Raw genomic sequence first — 17217 nt, 5'->3', positions numbered from 1 at the left:
TATCGGGCTGTGGCACGTGGCCCTTACGTGAACGGTTTAACTTCTCATAGAACTTTCGTGTGTTATTAGCGCGGTACAGTTGCTCCGTTTCTTCACGGTCTCGATCTTCCTGCTGGCGCTTTTTCCTCCGGAAAATCGAGTTTTGTCTGTTCCGCGCCCGTTTGTATCGTGCCTCGTTCGCCCTCGTGCGGTGTTGCAGCAATCTCGCCCATGCAGCATTCTTCTCTTCCACTAACTGCTCACATTCGCCGTCATACCAGTCGTTTCTATGATCCGGGGGCACCGTGCCAAGTGCAGCGGTTGCGGTGCTACCAATGGCGGATCGAATATCTCTCCAGCCATCTTCAAGAGATGCTGCGCCTAGCTGCTCTTCCGTTGGAAGTGCCACTTCCAGCTGCTGCGCGTATTCTTGGGCTAGTCTACCGTCTTGTAGTCGCCCAATGTTAAGCCGCGGCGTCCGACTTCGACGCGTGTTGTACACCGTCGAGAGTTTTGAGCGCAGGCATACTGCAACGAGGTAGTGGTCGGATTCAATATTCGCACTGCGGTAAGTGCGGACGTTCGTGATGTCGGAGAAGAATTTACCGTCGATTAGAACGTGGTCGATTTGGTTTTCCGTTTCTTGGTTAGGTGATCTCCATGTGGCCTTGTGGATATTTTTGCGGGGAAAGAAGGTGCTTCGGACTACCATTCCGCGGGAGGCTGCGAAGTTTATGCATCGTTGGCCGTTGTCATTCGATACGGTGTGCAGACTATCCGGTCCGATGACCGGTATGTGGGAGCCCCAAAATGTACCAAAAAGATTGATTTTGGTACATAAGATTTGTGGGGGCCCGGGGCCACGGCCCCCCGGCCCCTCCATAAATCCGGCCCTGCCGTAGCATAATTCCTTTCGAAGCAGATTGCCAGCCGTACACGGAACATGTCGTCCAAGAAGACGCTGTTGCAACTGAATCAGAGGGAATTACGTTCATAAATAGTCAGACAGGTCTCATGCTAACTAACATCGTTATAGTTTAAAGTCATTTTTGTCATTTTCTTGTCAGAGTCAAACTATTTTGTCAGTTTTTATGTTATTTAGACGTCTATTGTCATTGTACGCGCTCGAAATCGACCGAAGCAGTTTTTTCAACTCACATTGAACATGTTGCCCAATGCTTCATCGAAGAAACTGAATCGGAAGTTTTTTTTTATCAAGTATAAGAAAGTGTTCAATCTCCGATTTATAAAAAATGACAATAACTTTTGAAGCAGTTTTCCAGCCGTACAAGGATCATGTCGTCATTAAGACACTGTTGAACTGGCTCAAAAGACATTACATTTACAACTCTAATAGGCGAATTCGAGAAGGATCCAGTGGTAGAGTGCGCTGCGAGAGTTTGGGAGAAAAGTCGTCAGAAGCGATTATTTACATTCAAAATCAAATTTTCTCCATAAAATTTACTTCATTTTTTGGTATGTTATCACATGTTTTCCACTGGCAATGGCTTCTTACAATCTTTAAGCAGCTGTTGAAAAGGAATCCCACGCAAATAAGCCGCGAATTAAAAATCCGGGAATTCATAACCAAGATAGTGCGGTGGAGGCACTGCAAGAGATGTGCTATTTAATCGGAAAAATCATATGCAAGCACCCACGGGATGGAAGCTCACCCCAAAGAAAACAAAATTTTCTTCCAGTTTTCGACTATTTCAGCTTTCATAAATGGTTGGATTAACCAGAAAACGCGAAAATCGTACTCCCTCTGTATGCTGCCAATGCACTTTTTTGGCCAACGACACTTTTTTCGTGGTTGTTGTGACGACCACCAGATGTCGAAATGATCGATGAGCTTTACTCAAATTCGCCTATAGATGCTCTCTCCCATTATCTCATTCCTAATCATATAGATTTTTTTTAAATCTTTCGTTTATTTCGGAGGCTCAATTGCCGAATCATATAGATTGATCTGTACGATGTCATTCTTGTCTTTATGGTCAGAAGGTATGAAGTATGCGTTCCTTGAATTACTTTGTTTGCCTAAGTTATTGGTTCATCCTGTGTCAATACTATCAAACACAATGTAAGTTATGTCTTGTAGAAAGTGGAAACTGTTCGTGCATTTAGTCTATTTTATTGTTATTCCTTTGTCAAGGTATTATTATTATTATTATGTTCTAATAATCGGAGACGAGCCAGCCTCGGGCTGAAAGTCTCCTTAATAAAGACAAAAAAAAAAAAAAAAAAAAAATGTTCTAATAAGTAGCTTGATCGTTTCCAAACTAACTGTCATTATCTATCATGTACTAATGATCAGTTATGAATCAGCTATAAGATTCACTTTTCGGTGGAAAAGTAAAGCTTCATCACGCCTATTCCCTACTATTAGTAAAAATTATCGTGAATGAAGCCGTCATAAGATTGTTCATATACCATCATTATAATGTGTGGTATTTTTTATTATTGCTCTTCGAAGTGAGGCATAACAAAATAAAACTGGCACCACGTTCCTAGTTTTGGAAAAAACTTCTACTCAGTGAATCCAGCAGTCGATTCCCTACGAATGTCTTGAATACTTTGTTTTTTTTTAAATAAATGCCTAGCTAGCTAAATGTAAGCGTGGCTACGACTCATCGTCACAGGGAACGCATCAGAAAAGTATTGCCGAAAAGAAGAGAACTCACATCATTATCACTGATGAAAAAGGCCTCTGCCTGACTGCACTACCATTCAAGGCTCTAAGACACGAGATCCGTTGGATCACATGCAAATTCCGTAAATTAGTGCGTCAATGCCAGAAAAAATAATCAACATGTGATACCACCACGACAGGATATGTCTTTGGTTGCCATATCAGTGCTAATGGCGTAAGCCGACCCACCGCGGCAAGGTAACATATCCGAGGGGAAGGGGATTGGTCGGATTTTTTAAATCTATATCTTCTATATCTTCTATATACATAAAAATGAATTTCTGTCTGTCTGAACCTTATAGATTCGGAAACTACTGAACCGATCGGCGTGAAAATTTGTATGCAGGGTTTTTTGGGGCCGGGGAAGGTTCTTAAGATGGTTCGAGACCCCTTCCTACTTTGGAAAGGGAGGCTCCCATACAAATAAAGTATAAATTCCTGCATAACTCGAAACCTAACCAGAAAATAAATGAATTTTAAGCGAAACGAAGTTCGTCGGGTCTGCTAGTCTAAAACAAACAAAACTAATAAGATTTTAAAGGTTTTTTTTTAACTCGAGATTATTTGCACACCGATTTTTTAATAACTTCAATACTAAAGTCTGGGATTTAGAAATTATAGTTTATTGAAATTTCTGGATTTCTAATAAGAGACCATGGTTTTATTGGATTTTCAAAATTTTCCTCAGGATGCCACGCCGGTTTCGATCCGTAGATTACGGTGTTCAGCTCGTACACACATACCTCCACCAGAGGGGACGGACGCCAGAGAATAGATTGGAATGGCCTATCCTCGGGGTGCACAAATATCTGCCGGAACATCTTCTCAACGTCCGCCACCAAGAGAATCTGTTTCGTGCAACTACGAAGGGTAATTGATCAGAGAGACTGTTGAATTACTGGCCCTACCAGCAATACCTCGTTCAACACCAATCCCGAAGCAGTCTTACAGGAGGCGTGCGATCTCCTTGGATTCTCCTAACCTGGAAATGGCATTTTCATCCTTGGGAAGTGCTACGGAATAGCGGCCATCAGATCTGCGTTGAACTGTTTTCGAGAAGATGGCTTCAAAGCGAGATTCTTCGGGGGAATAACTATTCGTGGAGTCTGCTTCCACCATGGCCCAGAACCGAGTTAGAAGATCTTCTAATCGATCTGTAGTGGCGATGTTACAGCTGCTTTGTAAACTTTGATTATGTTCGGAAAATCCTCCACTGACAATCCAACCGAATACAGAGTCATGAATGCTGGATGTTTCGCTCCAAGCTCGATCTTTCTTCCAGAGTCGAAATAGTCAAAAAATGCTGCAATTCCAAGAACTAGATCCATTTCTGATGACACACAAAACGATGGATCGGCGAGCTCGACTCCTTTAGGTATTGTCCAACCAGCGATGTTGACGTTAGCAGTGGGAAAATTCCAGGCCTCAATCTCAGGTTAATAAAATGGATTGAATCATATTTGACTGGCAGAACCCAGAGAGTAAGATTTGATGGATGTTTGTCAAAACAAGTTAAGGTTACATCTGGAGTATCACAAGGATCCCACCTTGGTCCATTGTTATTCATCTTATTCGTCAACGATGTGAATCATGTTTTGAATTACCTGAATGTTTCAATTTACGCAGATGACATGAAACTCTTTTTAGAAATACATAAGCAATCTGATCTACTAGTGTTTCAAAATGAAATCAACGATTTTTATCAATGGTGTAAGAAAAATCTGTTACAACTGAATATGAAAAAGTGCCATTCAATCTCGTTTACAAGAAAGATCAATACGGCACAAGAACAAATATACATAGGTCAGAAAACAGTTGAAAGATGCAAACTAATTAGAGATTTAGGTATCATTCTGGACTCCAAACTATCGTTTATAGATCACTATAATAATATTATCTATAAAGCAAGCAACATGCTTAGTTTTATCAAAAGATTCAGTTATAATTTCAATGATCCTTACACAATCAAAACTTTGTACGTTGCACATGTTAGGCCTCATTTAGAATACTGCAGTGTAGTTTGGGCTCCGTATCATGAAACACATGTAAAACGCATAGAATCAGTTCAGAAACAATTTTTACTTTTTGCGCTCCGAAAACTAGGGTGGACGTCTCTACCATTGCCTCCTTATGAATCACGGTGTTTATTAATTAACCTAGAAGAACTCAAAAAACGCAGGGAATTCTCAATGATAGCTTTCATGAACGATATTATCGCACAAAGAGTGGATAGTAGTGAAATTTTGGCAAATATTAATTTTTACGCCCCTATCCGTCCACTTAGAAATAGAAGTCTATTTTATATCAATAATCAAAGAACAAACTATGGCAGAAATGGCCCAATAAATAGAATGATGACATGTTATAATGCACATTGTGAAACAATTGATGTAACGATGAGTAAAACTAATCTAAAAAAAGTGTTCTTCTCTAGACAAGTTAGGTAATGACTGAAGTACACATAGACTAGATAATAAGTATTTATTGTACAAAGTATAATTGGTCTACATTTGATTGACATTTGATATATATATATTTATTTGAAAATCATTTTCGGGAACTACTTTGTTTCGAGATTTTTTTTTTAAATTTCATCGAAAAATTTGTCGGAATTTACATGAGAAACTCTTTAGGATTTTCACAAGAAATTCTTTCAAATTTCTTCAAGAAAAAGTTTGGAATATCCATGGAAAGGTCCTTTTGATTTGCTGTTTTGTGTATTCTTCGCTTGTCTTGTTCAGAAAATGTTCATGTGATCTGAAAAAAGTTCATTTCGACCGCAAAATAAGACTTTTCTGATCCCAGCAAACCAGAAACTTGTTCTAGCACAGTGATGAAAAATAAAAGCAAAACCATTGAATATTATACAATAGATTTTGACTTCTTCATTGGAATCTATGAGAGTTAAAAAGCTTGAAATGGTTGGTTGGTATGATTGGAGAAGAATGTCCTTTCTGTCGTGATTGTAAAGTACGGTTTTCCCTAAAAACTATCATTGGTCCAATTGTTGTATTTTGGTCCAAAGTTGTATTTTTTCCTACTCCTGCTATATCTGAAATCGACTCCGACCACCAACCCACTCAATTTAGAATTATATTTAATTGACTCAACAATTTACAGAGCCCAGTAGGGCTTACAATTTACCGACAAACTCACTCCATTATAGGATTTTTTTTAATTCGAATAGGTCCGATGTCGATTTTGGTCATCAACCAACTCACTCAATAGTTGGGGTTTTCTTGATACGACTTAATCCAATATCGACTCCGATCATCGATCAACCCACTTCTTAGCTTAAAATTATTGAACTAACAGGTGTCTTCGAACCATTGACATACTTCAGAGTAGAATTTCTCTTGATCTTAGTCTCAACGAACAAATTAAGCTGAATTTGATAGTTTTTTGGCTGAAGAAGCCTATTTTTCACTAAATAGTTTAATGCTTTACCAGCTTCCAATGTTTGTTGGGGTAGGTTCGAAGGCGATTTGGGCCACTAACATCCATTCTAGAGACGAGTAACAAACAGCATTGTGGTGATTCCTATCATCGTTTTTTTAGTCTTTAGTAAACCTTTCATCGGTCTACTTACGTTAGAGTTGGATTTTTTTTACGTAACTAAGTCCAGTAATATTCGTTTAAATCTTCGACCGGCTTTGAATATTTTTTGATCCGAATAGGGCCGATGGTGAATACGGCCAAACCGATTTTCGTGATCCAGCTAGCTCCGACAACGACTTTTACCATTGACCATCTCATTTTAGAGTTGGATTTTATTGACCCAACTAGGTCAAGTGCGTGGGTTCACGAAAATATGTTTTCCTTTTGATTTGCGCAAACGTACGTAAACGGGAATTAATTAAAATTTTAAGAGTTTTTAAGGAATCTTATGGATAATTGGCAATCCATACTGCTTTGACCATATGCGTACATAGAGTGCAGAGGGATTTCAGAAATAATTGAAGAATTATTTATAAAGTGCATTGCGATATTTTTTTTTATTTTGACCCCCGTCACTCTTCTCAAATATCTCAGCTTTGCTCTGCTAAGGCCGTAGAATATTTTGTGAATAGTCTAAACGTTCCACGAAATTTCCAACATTCTTAGGAGAATTTCCTGCAATCTACAATTCCTGAAATTAAAATTGTTATCCAAATGTAAAATATTGTACAAGCGTTTCGCCAAGGGCAATGGAATTTCACGCTACGGCCCTGATTGTTTTGTATTCTTATTGTATTAGAATTGTAGGAGATTGCAACTGGTAGAGGAGATTTTTCAACGTTGACTTTTTCATCATAGATTAATTAAGACGGTTCGTTTGGCATAGCTAAAGATAAATATTGTCTGATTTTGTCAAAATTGCACGCGGCGAACCCTTCAGGAAAGGTACCGCCGCGCTTTCTGCACCCCGTTTACTTGATTCTTATGGCTGAATAGCATTGCGGTGTATCGTTTGGTGTGGCCGTACCTTTCGACAGTCATTCGCCGCTTGAAGTTTTGTGCAAGTACCCATTTGGGAACATTACAAACGCCGCGCAGTGTATCACATCCAGAGAATCTGACAATAAAAAAAAACTTCTGAATGTACGCGGGAGACTCTAAGGAGTTTTCACGAGAAATCCCCAAGGAAATGTTTGCAGAATCTCCATAGAAGATTGTTCAGAATGTAGATTTTAGCAAAAAAAAATCTTTGGATCTCAACGGAAAATTGCTGGGAATTTTTAAGAAATTTCTTTGGATTTCTACAGAAAATTCTTCGTATTGTCCATAAAAAGTCATTGGGAAATTCCATTGGCCGAAAGCGACATACAGTCTTACTGATAATTTGACCGAAAAAGCCGTTATTACTAACAGGACGTTTTGCCGAATAGGTCAACAATGCGAAAATGCCATTTGGCTGAAATGATCGTTTGACAGGGACCATTTGGCCCAAAATGTAATTTAGCCCGACGGGTCATACGGAAAATGTCAATGACTCAAACTATGGTCAAAAACATCGAACCGTTTGGCCAAATGACATTTACTCTCTACTTTTTAAGATGATACTGGCCTCTAATGGTTCTCTCTGACAAATGACTATGCCTACCAAACGGTATTTTCGACCTATTCGTTTAAACGACATTTTCGGCCAAACGGCATTTTCAACCAAATGACCTGTTAGGCCATACAATTTTTTTGGTCAAATTACCAGTTCGGCGGAATGTCCCTTTCGGCTGTATGTCGCTGTCGGCCAAACTACATTTTCGGGTAAACCATTTTTACCTTATAACAGTTTCGGTGAAATCGGCTTGATAGAACTTGGTTAAATGGTTTTTGACTTAAAGGCCAGTATCGACGTAAAAAGTAAAGAGGTAAGGGACGATTCAAATATAACGTCCACTACCTTTTGAGATTTCTAGACTCTCCCTCCCCCTCTGTCACGCTTTTTTATACCTAATAATGTCACAAAATATTAGAATTTTCTGTAGAAATCCAAAGAAAATCATTAAAAACTTCGAACAATTTTCCGCGGAAACTCTGCGAAGTTTTCCGTTGAAATTCAGGAAAATTTCTTGGAAAAGTTCCAGGAAGTATCCCGTGAAAACTCCTTAGAGTCTCCTGTGGGTATTCGAAAGATTTTTTTGTTTTGACGTTGGCTATGCCAAGCTAGCCATCTTTATTAATCAACAATACAAACAAATACAAATACAATACAAACCAACAATAAAACATACCTTCTACCAGTCGCAATCTCCTAAAATAATGAAGAAATTTTCGCGTAAATTTCGAAGAATACTCAACAGAAACTTAAAAGGAACTTTCCGTGGATATTCCGAATATTTTCCTGTAGAAATTTGAAACATGTTTCCGTAAACATTCTGAAGAGATTCGCATGTAAAATCCGAAGTATTTTCCGCTAAAACTCCCACAGTTTTCTTTGAGAATTCCAAAGTTCCCGTGGAAAATTCGAAAATAAGTTCCAAATGAAAATTCTTCAAAAACTTAAAGAATTTTCTGGGGAGGATCATTAATTTTTTTTCGGCGAAACTAAATAGAATCTCCCGTTAATGTCTTGGAAATGGTCAAAATGACCAATTCAGATGAACGACATTTTCGGCCGAATGTCCTTTGAGGCCTAATGGTTCGTTTTTTTCAGTCAAAGGAACTGTTCGACCAAATGACATAATTAAGCTAGATGGGCTTCTGCCAAATGGTTTTTTCGGTCAAACGACATATTCGGCCAAACAACTTCCAGCCTGGAGGCCTTCGGTTCAAAAATTATATTTCAACGAGAAATTCTTTAGATTTCAATGGAAAACTCTTCACAATTTCCACTCGAAGTTTTCTTAGTTTTTACGGATAGCTTTTCGAGATAACAACAAAACATTGTATAAAAGTTTCAAGGAAATCATTGGTATTTTTACGAAAAGTTATCTGGAGTTTCAACGTGATGTGCATTAAGGAAATTCTACGGTTCCACTGAATATTCAAAAATTTCACTGGAAATTTTGCAGACTTCTTTAAATTTAGATCGGCGTGGAAAATTATAGATCAGCGGCGTGAAGAATTTCAAACGGCGGCGCGCCGATACAAAATTGTCGGCGGCGGCGGCGTGCTAAAAACTGTCGGCGGCGGTGGCGTGGTGCGGCGGCGCACACCTCCTCGTCTTCCCGGATGACCAGCCCGACTGGCATTATACTCGCTATCACGCAGGATGCGTCGTGCGATACCGTGCGGTAGGCCGATATCACTCTTTTTTTTACAAGGGAGAATGCATTTACACACTAACCCAGTACACGTGCATTGTAGTTGCCAAACTACCACACGGAAGTGTACTGGAGTGTCGGACTCGACCATACCGGTAATACCGACTAAACTCCCTTGGGCTCCACCATCGTTTCCCCCAGGAACTACCTCCCAGTACTACTTCTGGGGGATGGAAGTACTAAACGTACTCGCTCGTTCTCGCTCACACAGGCACCCGTCCCGTGCGAGACTGACTTGGGTGCTCGCTCTATCGCACCCTCAAACACACCCTACATACTCTGTTGCACCTCTGTCATGCCGTGCGGGTCTAACTTGTGTGCCCACCCTTCTCATGCCATGTGGGTCTAACTTGTATGCCCACCCAAACCCTTGATTCATGCTCATACACTCCATGCTTGCACACACGCTAACGCTCCTATGGGTCTGACTTGTGTGCCCACCCTTCTCATGCCGTGCGGGACTAACTTTTGTGCCCACCCTTCTCATGCCGTGTGGGACTAACTTGTATGCCCACCTTTATCGTACCATGTGAGACTGCTCACCTCTTTCATTCAGTTCGCGCTGACACATACTACTCGAGTCATTCGACCTAACACTCCCTCTGGCATCCCTTGTGGGACTCTTCGCTTAGGTTCCCACTTCTGACATACCATGTGAGTCTGACTCACCTCGTTCATGCCATATGAGACTAGCTCAACACGACTCAACTCATTCCTTTCGTACCATGTGAGACTGACTTGGATGCTCACCCACACTCCTCTGCCACGCCGCGGGGTATCAGTAGTCGTAGGAACCAACATTCCTGCGCTACTCCCAGCGCGGCGTGTGCAGTCCATACATACACCTATTCATCCACACTTCTGCCATGCTTCGAGGTGACGATCTCGGTTGCCACTCGCTGCGCCAATACCTCTGCATGGGCAGACCATTCACACACTTCTCCGCGTTCGGCACTTTCGCTCTAACTAACCAATCACAAGTTAGTCATGCTTGTCGATTGTTGCTCGGCGCGCCAGATTCTCTGCAAGCTGCAGGCAATCTGAGTGGTTGCAGTCGAGACTGCGTTCCACTTCTCCACCGCTTAACACATCCTCTGGATAAGGTTATCCGTAGTTGTGTCCCGGCCGCAAACGTCTAGCATTGCTCTTCTTTCGACGTCGAAACGAGGACATAAGGATTGACCCTTGCGAGACTCCTCCGGTAATGGGAACACTTTTCTGACCGGCATCGGTATCGTATAGCAGCACACGGTTCTGGAAGTAGCTTTCCAAGATCCGGTACAATCCCACCGGCATGCTAAGCTGGTGTAACGAGAGCGCGATGGCATCCCAGCTTGCGCTTGAATGCGTTCTTCACGTCCAGTGTCACCAACGCACAGTATCGAATTCCTCGCCTTTTCCGTTGGATCGCTACCTCTGCTGTCTTTAGCACTGAGTTGATAGCGTCCACTGTGGACTTACCCTTCCGAAAACCAAACTGGTTACTCGACAGGCCATCCGTACCCTCTGCGTACAGGGTGAGCCTGTTGAGGATGATCCTCTCGAGCAGTTTACCTGTCGTGTCGATCAGGCAAATTGGTCTGTACGCCGATGGGTCGCCCGGAGGCTTCCCGGCCTTCGGCAGCAGTACCAACTTCTGCCTTTTCCATCTCTCAGGGAAACGACACTCATCCAGGCATCTCTGCATAGCTAGCCTGAACATGTTCGGGTTCGCTATGATCGCTGCCTTGAGTGCACTGTTTGGAACTCCATCAGGCCCTGGAGCTTTGTTCATCGCAAGGGAATTAGCCACTGCGAGTAACTCTTCGTTCGTCACCGGAGCCACCATTTCGGCCACACTCCCAGCGCCTTGCAGCGCAGGAGGAGGCCAGGGACTTGTGGCTCGGGACGGGAAGAGTACTTCGATAATCCTCGCCAACCGGTCCGGTGACCGTTCGGGGGGTGAAGATCCCCCTTTGGTCTTGGCCATAACGATCCTATAAGCGTCACCCCACGGATTCGCGTTGGCATCCTCGCACAGGTTGTCGAAGCACGCTCTCTTGCTGCTCTTAATGGCCTTGTTAAGAGCCAGTCTCGCAGCTCGAAACACTTCACGGCGAACCGCTCTTTCCTCCTCGGTGCGGGCTCGTTGCGTCCTACGTCTACCCGGGTAGAAGAAAACAGCAAAATAATATCAAATTTTACTATTAATATATGAATAACTGAATAGCAAAATCTGATATTAGTTTGTTTGATATAGTTGCTAAAATAGCAAAAATAATAACATACATTGCTATAGCAAATAACTCATAAATAACTCATTTTGCTATTAAAATAACAAACCAATAGCAAAATATTTGAAGAAAAGAAAATATCAAAATCAGTTATTATTGATATGTTGAAAATGCAAATGATAAATGAATAACAAATTTTACTATGATTGCAAAATGTGTTCTTCATTTGTTGTTCTGCTCTTTCTCACAATAACATATAAATAACTAATTTTACTATTATTACAAAACTTGTTGTTGGGATGCTATTTTATGTTATTTATGAACAACATAAGAATAACTAAATCTGATATCATAGCAAAATTTGTTACCATTATGTTATTTGTTTGTTATTCACCTCTACCCGGGTAGCCTTGAGGCAGGCTGATTGTAGGGCTGTAATTTCGGCACTCCACCAGTATACCGGGCGTCTGCCATTTCTTGGGAGGGCTTTCCTCTGCATAGTAGCGTCGCACGCGCGTGATAGGACAGCTACCAGCGCATCCCCACTTAGACTGTCGGTGTTGGCCTCCAGTCCCAGGGCCGCGGTAAAAACTTCGCTGTCGAAGTGATTGGACTTCCACTCACGGACCTGACAGGGATCACCCACTCCGCGGATGATGCACACCATAGCTGATCTTGAAGCGAATTGCTAAGTGATCACTATGGGTGTAGCCCTCGTCTACCCTCCAGTCCAGGTCAGAGACCAGACCGGGGCTGACAAACGTTACATCTATCCATGACTCGGCCCCATTCCTACGGAATTGTGGGGTTTGGGGCTACACAGGAATGTGCTACTGGCTCCGTCATTGACAAGCACTGCGTCGAGTTTTGCAAGAGCCTCGAGTAACGCTTGGCCCCTCTGATTGGTGCAGCGGCTGCCCCATTCCACCGCCCAAGCAGGGCGTAGCAGCTACAATAGAAAACACCATTGATCTTAGCTATCGCGACACCCTCCGCGGAGGAGTGTACAACCTCTTGAACCGGGTAACTTCCCGTTGTGCAGATTGCCGCCGACCTAGACCCGTCCGCCACCCAGTTGCCATTGTCGGCATGGACGTTGTACGGGTCGGACAGGAGGGCGACATCGGTCCTCGACTCCGAGACCGAATGCCACAGCAGTTGCTGGGCAGATGCACAGTGAGTCAGGTTCAGCTGTGATACTTGCACGGATTTTCCCTATTGGCATCTCCGAAGGGACACGCAGGCCCGCCCATAGCATGGTTCCGGGCCTGCTTCTTACTGGCGCAGATGAGGCAACTAGGTGCCTTGTCGCATTCCTGCGCCTTGTCCCTCCTCGCCACAGCGACGGCACATCTTGCTTCGGTTTGGGCCCCTGCAGTCACCGGTAGCACCTGTCCACTGAAGGTGGCTGGAGCACGCTTACTGGGCATACTGACCAGCCGATCTTCAGTTTCCCTTTCTCAGTGACCTTTTTGGCATCAGCCACCGGTAGTCTGCAATAGGCTACCTGCGTACCAAAGAATCCCCCTCTTAGACGTACAGAAGACCGCTCAACCTCTGTGCCGCACTGCTCTTTGACGGCAGAGACAACGTCTTCCGCGGTCGTGACCTCGTCCATTTGCTTACACTGGAGGGTCACTTCCGCACCCAACCTGTTTGTATGAATTCATTAAATACATCCGTCAAAATCATTGCGAAGAAAATGTAATGATCCTTCACGAACAATGGGCTTATCAAATCTGACCCACAAGATTTGTTGAAGTCAAGATTGTTTATCAAAGTGATGGTTTCATTCACTGTCGCGGGGCAAATTTTGTTCAGCATTCGAAATTTGATTATTGAATATCACAAAACTGGTAAAAGCTACCGTGATATTGCCGATATTGTACAGTTTCACAAAAATACGGTCGCTAGTGCAGATGTGAAAAAAACGTGGTTCAATCTCACCAGCTAAGCGTTCGGGCATCCTTAGAGGACAACTGGCCGAATTGCCAGAACTATCGTATAAAAAGCGAAGCTGGATCGGGGACTATCAGCTCCGAAATTTGCAAAACAGATTGAAAGCGAGTTTTCTTTTCAACCGATATCACAATTCGTACTAAATCGTCTGAATAAGAAAGGTCTTGAGGGCAGAGTAGCACTTAAGAAGCCATGGTTGTCCGCAAAAAATATTGAAGTGGGCCCAGGACTACATTTCATTGTATAACAAGAAAATAGTGGCGAACCGGTGAAAGTTTAAAAAAGGAGTGTTTGCAGCCTACAGTCAAGCATGGCGGTGGTGATACTTTATCAACATTGATTTTTCAACCAACTGAGCATGAATTTGATTTTTTTTTTCGGGTGGAGTCATGCTGTGGGGATCTATGGCTGCATCCGGCGTTGGAGAACTTGAGTGTATCGATAGAATTATGACCAAGGAGGTTTGTTAGGACGTTAAGAGTTAGAGTTGGGGCGCTGATATACGTTATAACAAGACGGAGATCCGAGGCACACCTCAAAGCTGTTTTCGCAGTGGTTCAAAGAAAAGCGTATTGTGATTTGGGAGTGGCCAGCACAGTCTCCCGACATAAATCCGATCGAGCATCTCTGGTCACTTTTGAAAAATAAGATCTAGAAGCAAAAACCAACAAGCATCCAGCAATTGCGGCAGGTAATCTCATCTTAATGGAACAAAACCATCCCAACAGTGGCGTTTCCCTAACCTCAATCTACCTGTGCACAGGACTTAAATTTAAGGAATTTTCGTTCAAAAATGTATAGAATAACTAGATTTTGATTAGTTTAAACGACTCTGATAATTTTATTTTCCATTTGGGCTGTAGAAATATCAAAATTTTCATTTTTTGTATCAGTGCACAGGTAAAAAGTGAGGTTACGCGACGCCACTGCATCCCAAACAACTGCTAAGCTTGTTGGATCGATACCATGACGATGCTGAGCAGTTATTAAAGCCAGGGCGTCTCGTGAACTTTTGGTACACCGGTTCTACCAGCCTGCTAAAAAAATATTCATCAAGCTGAGTGGTTTCGAATGAAAGTTGTGTATTTAATCTAATATTACAACCAAACATTAGAAAAAAGTTGTGTATTTAATCTAATATTACAACCAAACATTAGAAAAAAAAATAAAAACAATTTAAATAGAAAGGATTTACAAAACAATACACAGCTTATTAATCTCTTTTGTTCCAAAAATGTTGCAATGTTGCACTTTAAATTTAAAACTCTTCTGAGTCGTCTGAAATCTAACTTGGTAACAGTTGACGATAACTGGATATTGCTCAGAATAGAGATCTTTCAAATCGGCTCTTCCCACTATTCGGGTGCACAGGACCCATCGCCTCTAGCATTTAAAAACTTTCACATATTTTGTTGTTATGAAAAAAAACCCTGATTAATCCACCTAGCGGTGATGGTGCCTTTCTCGTGCATTATAAGAATAGTATTTTGGCCATTACTCTTGAGCCCATAGTCCGATCTGGCCAATTTTCAATAGGAAACAATGGGAGAGTATTCTGCGTCGAATGCAACTTGTTGCGAGTAAATCGGTTGAGGATAAGTGCCCGAAAATGAGTGACACTTTTTTACGCGATTATTCAGTAAAAAAATGTTTTTTGGGCATAACTTCCGATCCCATAGTCCGATCTGACCAATTTTCAATAGGAAACAATGGGACATCATTTTGCGTCGAATGCAACTTGTTGCGAGTAAATCGGTTAAGGATAAATGCCTGAAAAATGAGTGACATTTTTTAATCAATTTTTCTATAAAAGAAGGGTATTTTGGCCATAACTTCCGATCCCATAGTCCGATCTGACCAATTTTCAATAGGAAACAATAGTAGAGTATCCTGCGTCGAATGCAACTTGTTGCGAGTAAATCGGTTAAGGATAAGTACCTAAAAAATGAGTGACTTTTTTTTTTGGGTTGGTGCGCACAGACACACACACACACACACACACACACACACACACACACACACACACACACACACACACACACACACACACACACACACACACACTAGCCCAACCCAGTGGCATCGACAACGGCAACGTCAACGGACACGAGCGGAAATCGAGATATACAACGAATCTAGGGCTGACAGTTGTGTCATTCCACTCCTTGAGTAAAGCCGGGTGACACCGTCTTGAAATGGCGGGTGGGCTAATGCCACAGCTGCCTTCCGTCCCGTAAAACCGTGGCAGGCCTTGGGGCACGCCGTCCCAATCCAGCCGTCTGGCTTAACCAACCAGATGGGAGTAGGACCAGTTGATTCCTTCCTGGCTTGCGCCGATCTGACTCTTAACACCGAGGTGTCATACCCCGCATGGCCTCACTGCATCAGCAAAGATAATAACCATTGAATCAAGAAGGCAACTATTCCAGTTGGGTTCGAGGGCAGCCCTAAGGGGGACCCAACAAACATGAATAAAGCTAAAGTAAACAAACAAGCATCGGAAGTGAACCCCTTCGCAAGGAGGATTTTGAGAGATCTCCACCCAACGCATCGGGTGCGAGAGAAATGGAGACGAAGGACACGAGTAGCGAAGTAGTCGTCGTGGAGAGCGATAACGATACGCCAATAGTCGATAAGCAGCAGCACAATGCAGTGGAGATAGGGTCGAGTGGCATCCTGCCGAGCTTGACCGTCGTCATGGTGCAACTCGATGACATTATCGACTTCACCAATGAACGGGGCAATATGTCGAGGGAGCTGAAGCTGAAATTGCTTAAGCTTCGCAATTTGATTCTTGCTGCCAAGCAAGAACAGGAAGTGCTTGCGGCCAGGCTGGAAGGCTGTGGTAAAGCGGAGAAGAGTGCACAGACTGCTCCCTTCTCCTTCCATAGTACCACAACCATGGCACAGGAGGCGTTAGATTTTGCCCTCAGAGACAGAGCGGTAGAGAGGAGAACAGATAAGCGAGCCAGGGACTCGCCTGGCATTAAGCGCTTTAAACAGAACGCAAAAGGCGTCGGGAGAGCGCAAATCAGAAGAGCGGGCCCACGGAAGTTGCAAACATGGGAGAACGGCGTAAGAAGAAAGCGAGGACGAAACGAGCCAGTCGGCCACCGGAGGAGGGAAGCCAACCCGACCAAGACAACCTGCGGTCGGACGGTCCCTGGCAAACGGTAGTAAATAAACCGAAGGTGAAAGCGGCAATCACGCGCCCAGCGAGAGCCAGACAGAAGGGTGAAGCACTTCTCATTAAAACAGAGAAAGAGCGCTACGCCGACGTGCTCAAGGCGATGCGCAGCGCCGAGAAACTGGCGGACCTTGGTAAAGAGGTTTGTAGCATAAGGCGGACGAGAGCGGGCGAGATGATCCTTGTCTTAAGGAAGGGCTCACAGGCGAACGGTACCTCATATGGAGCGCTAGCCCAGGAAGTCCTAGGCGAGAGCGTAGAAGTGAGGGCTCTACACGACGAAGTGACTCTCCAATGCAAGCAGCTGGACGAGGTCACGACATCGGAAGAGATCGCCTCGGCCATCAAGGACCAAGGTGGAGTGGTGGTAGCAAATGCGTCCATCCGTCTGCGAAGAGGACCGCAGGGGACGCAGATTGCCACGGTGAAGTTACCGGCCATCGA

General features: G+C 43.2%; 1 protein-coding gene across 1 annotated transcript in view; it reads left to right on the top strand.

The window, feature by feature from the left end:
* LOC134212112 (protein bicaudal D) overlaps nucleotides 1–17217 on the top strand; it is a 90714-nt gene that overhangs the window by 8495 nt on the left and 65002 nt on the right. The window lies entirely within an intron of this gene.

This window comes from Armigeres subalbatus, chromosome 2 (genome assembly GCF_024139115.2).
Source record: "Armigeres subalbatus isolate Guangzhou_Male chromosome 2, GZ_Asu_2, whole genome shotgun sequence".
Classification (NCBI taxonomy): Eukaryota; Metazoa; Arthropoda; class Insecta; order Diptera; family Culicidae; genus Armigeres; species Armigeres subalbatus.
Note: the sequence above shows the minus strand (reverse complement) of the source record. Positions and strands in the feature narration are given on the sequence as shown.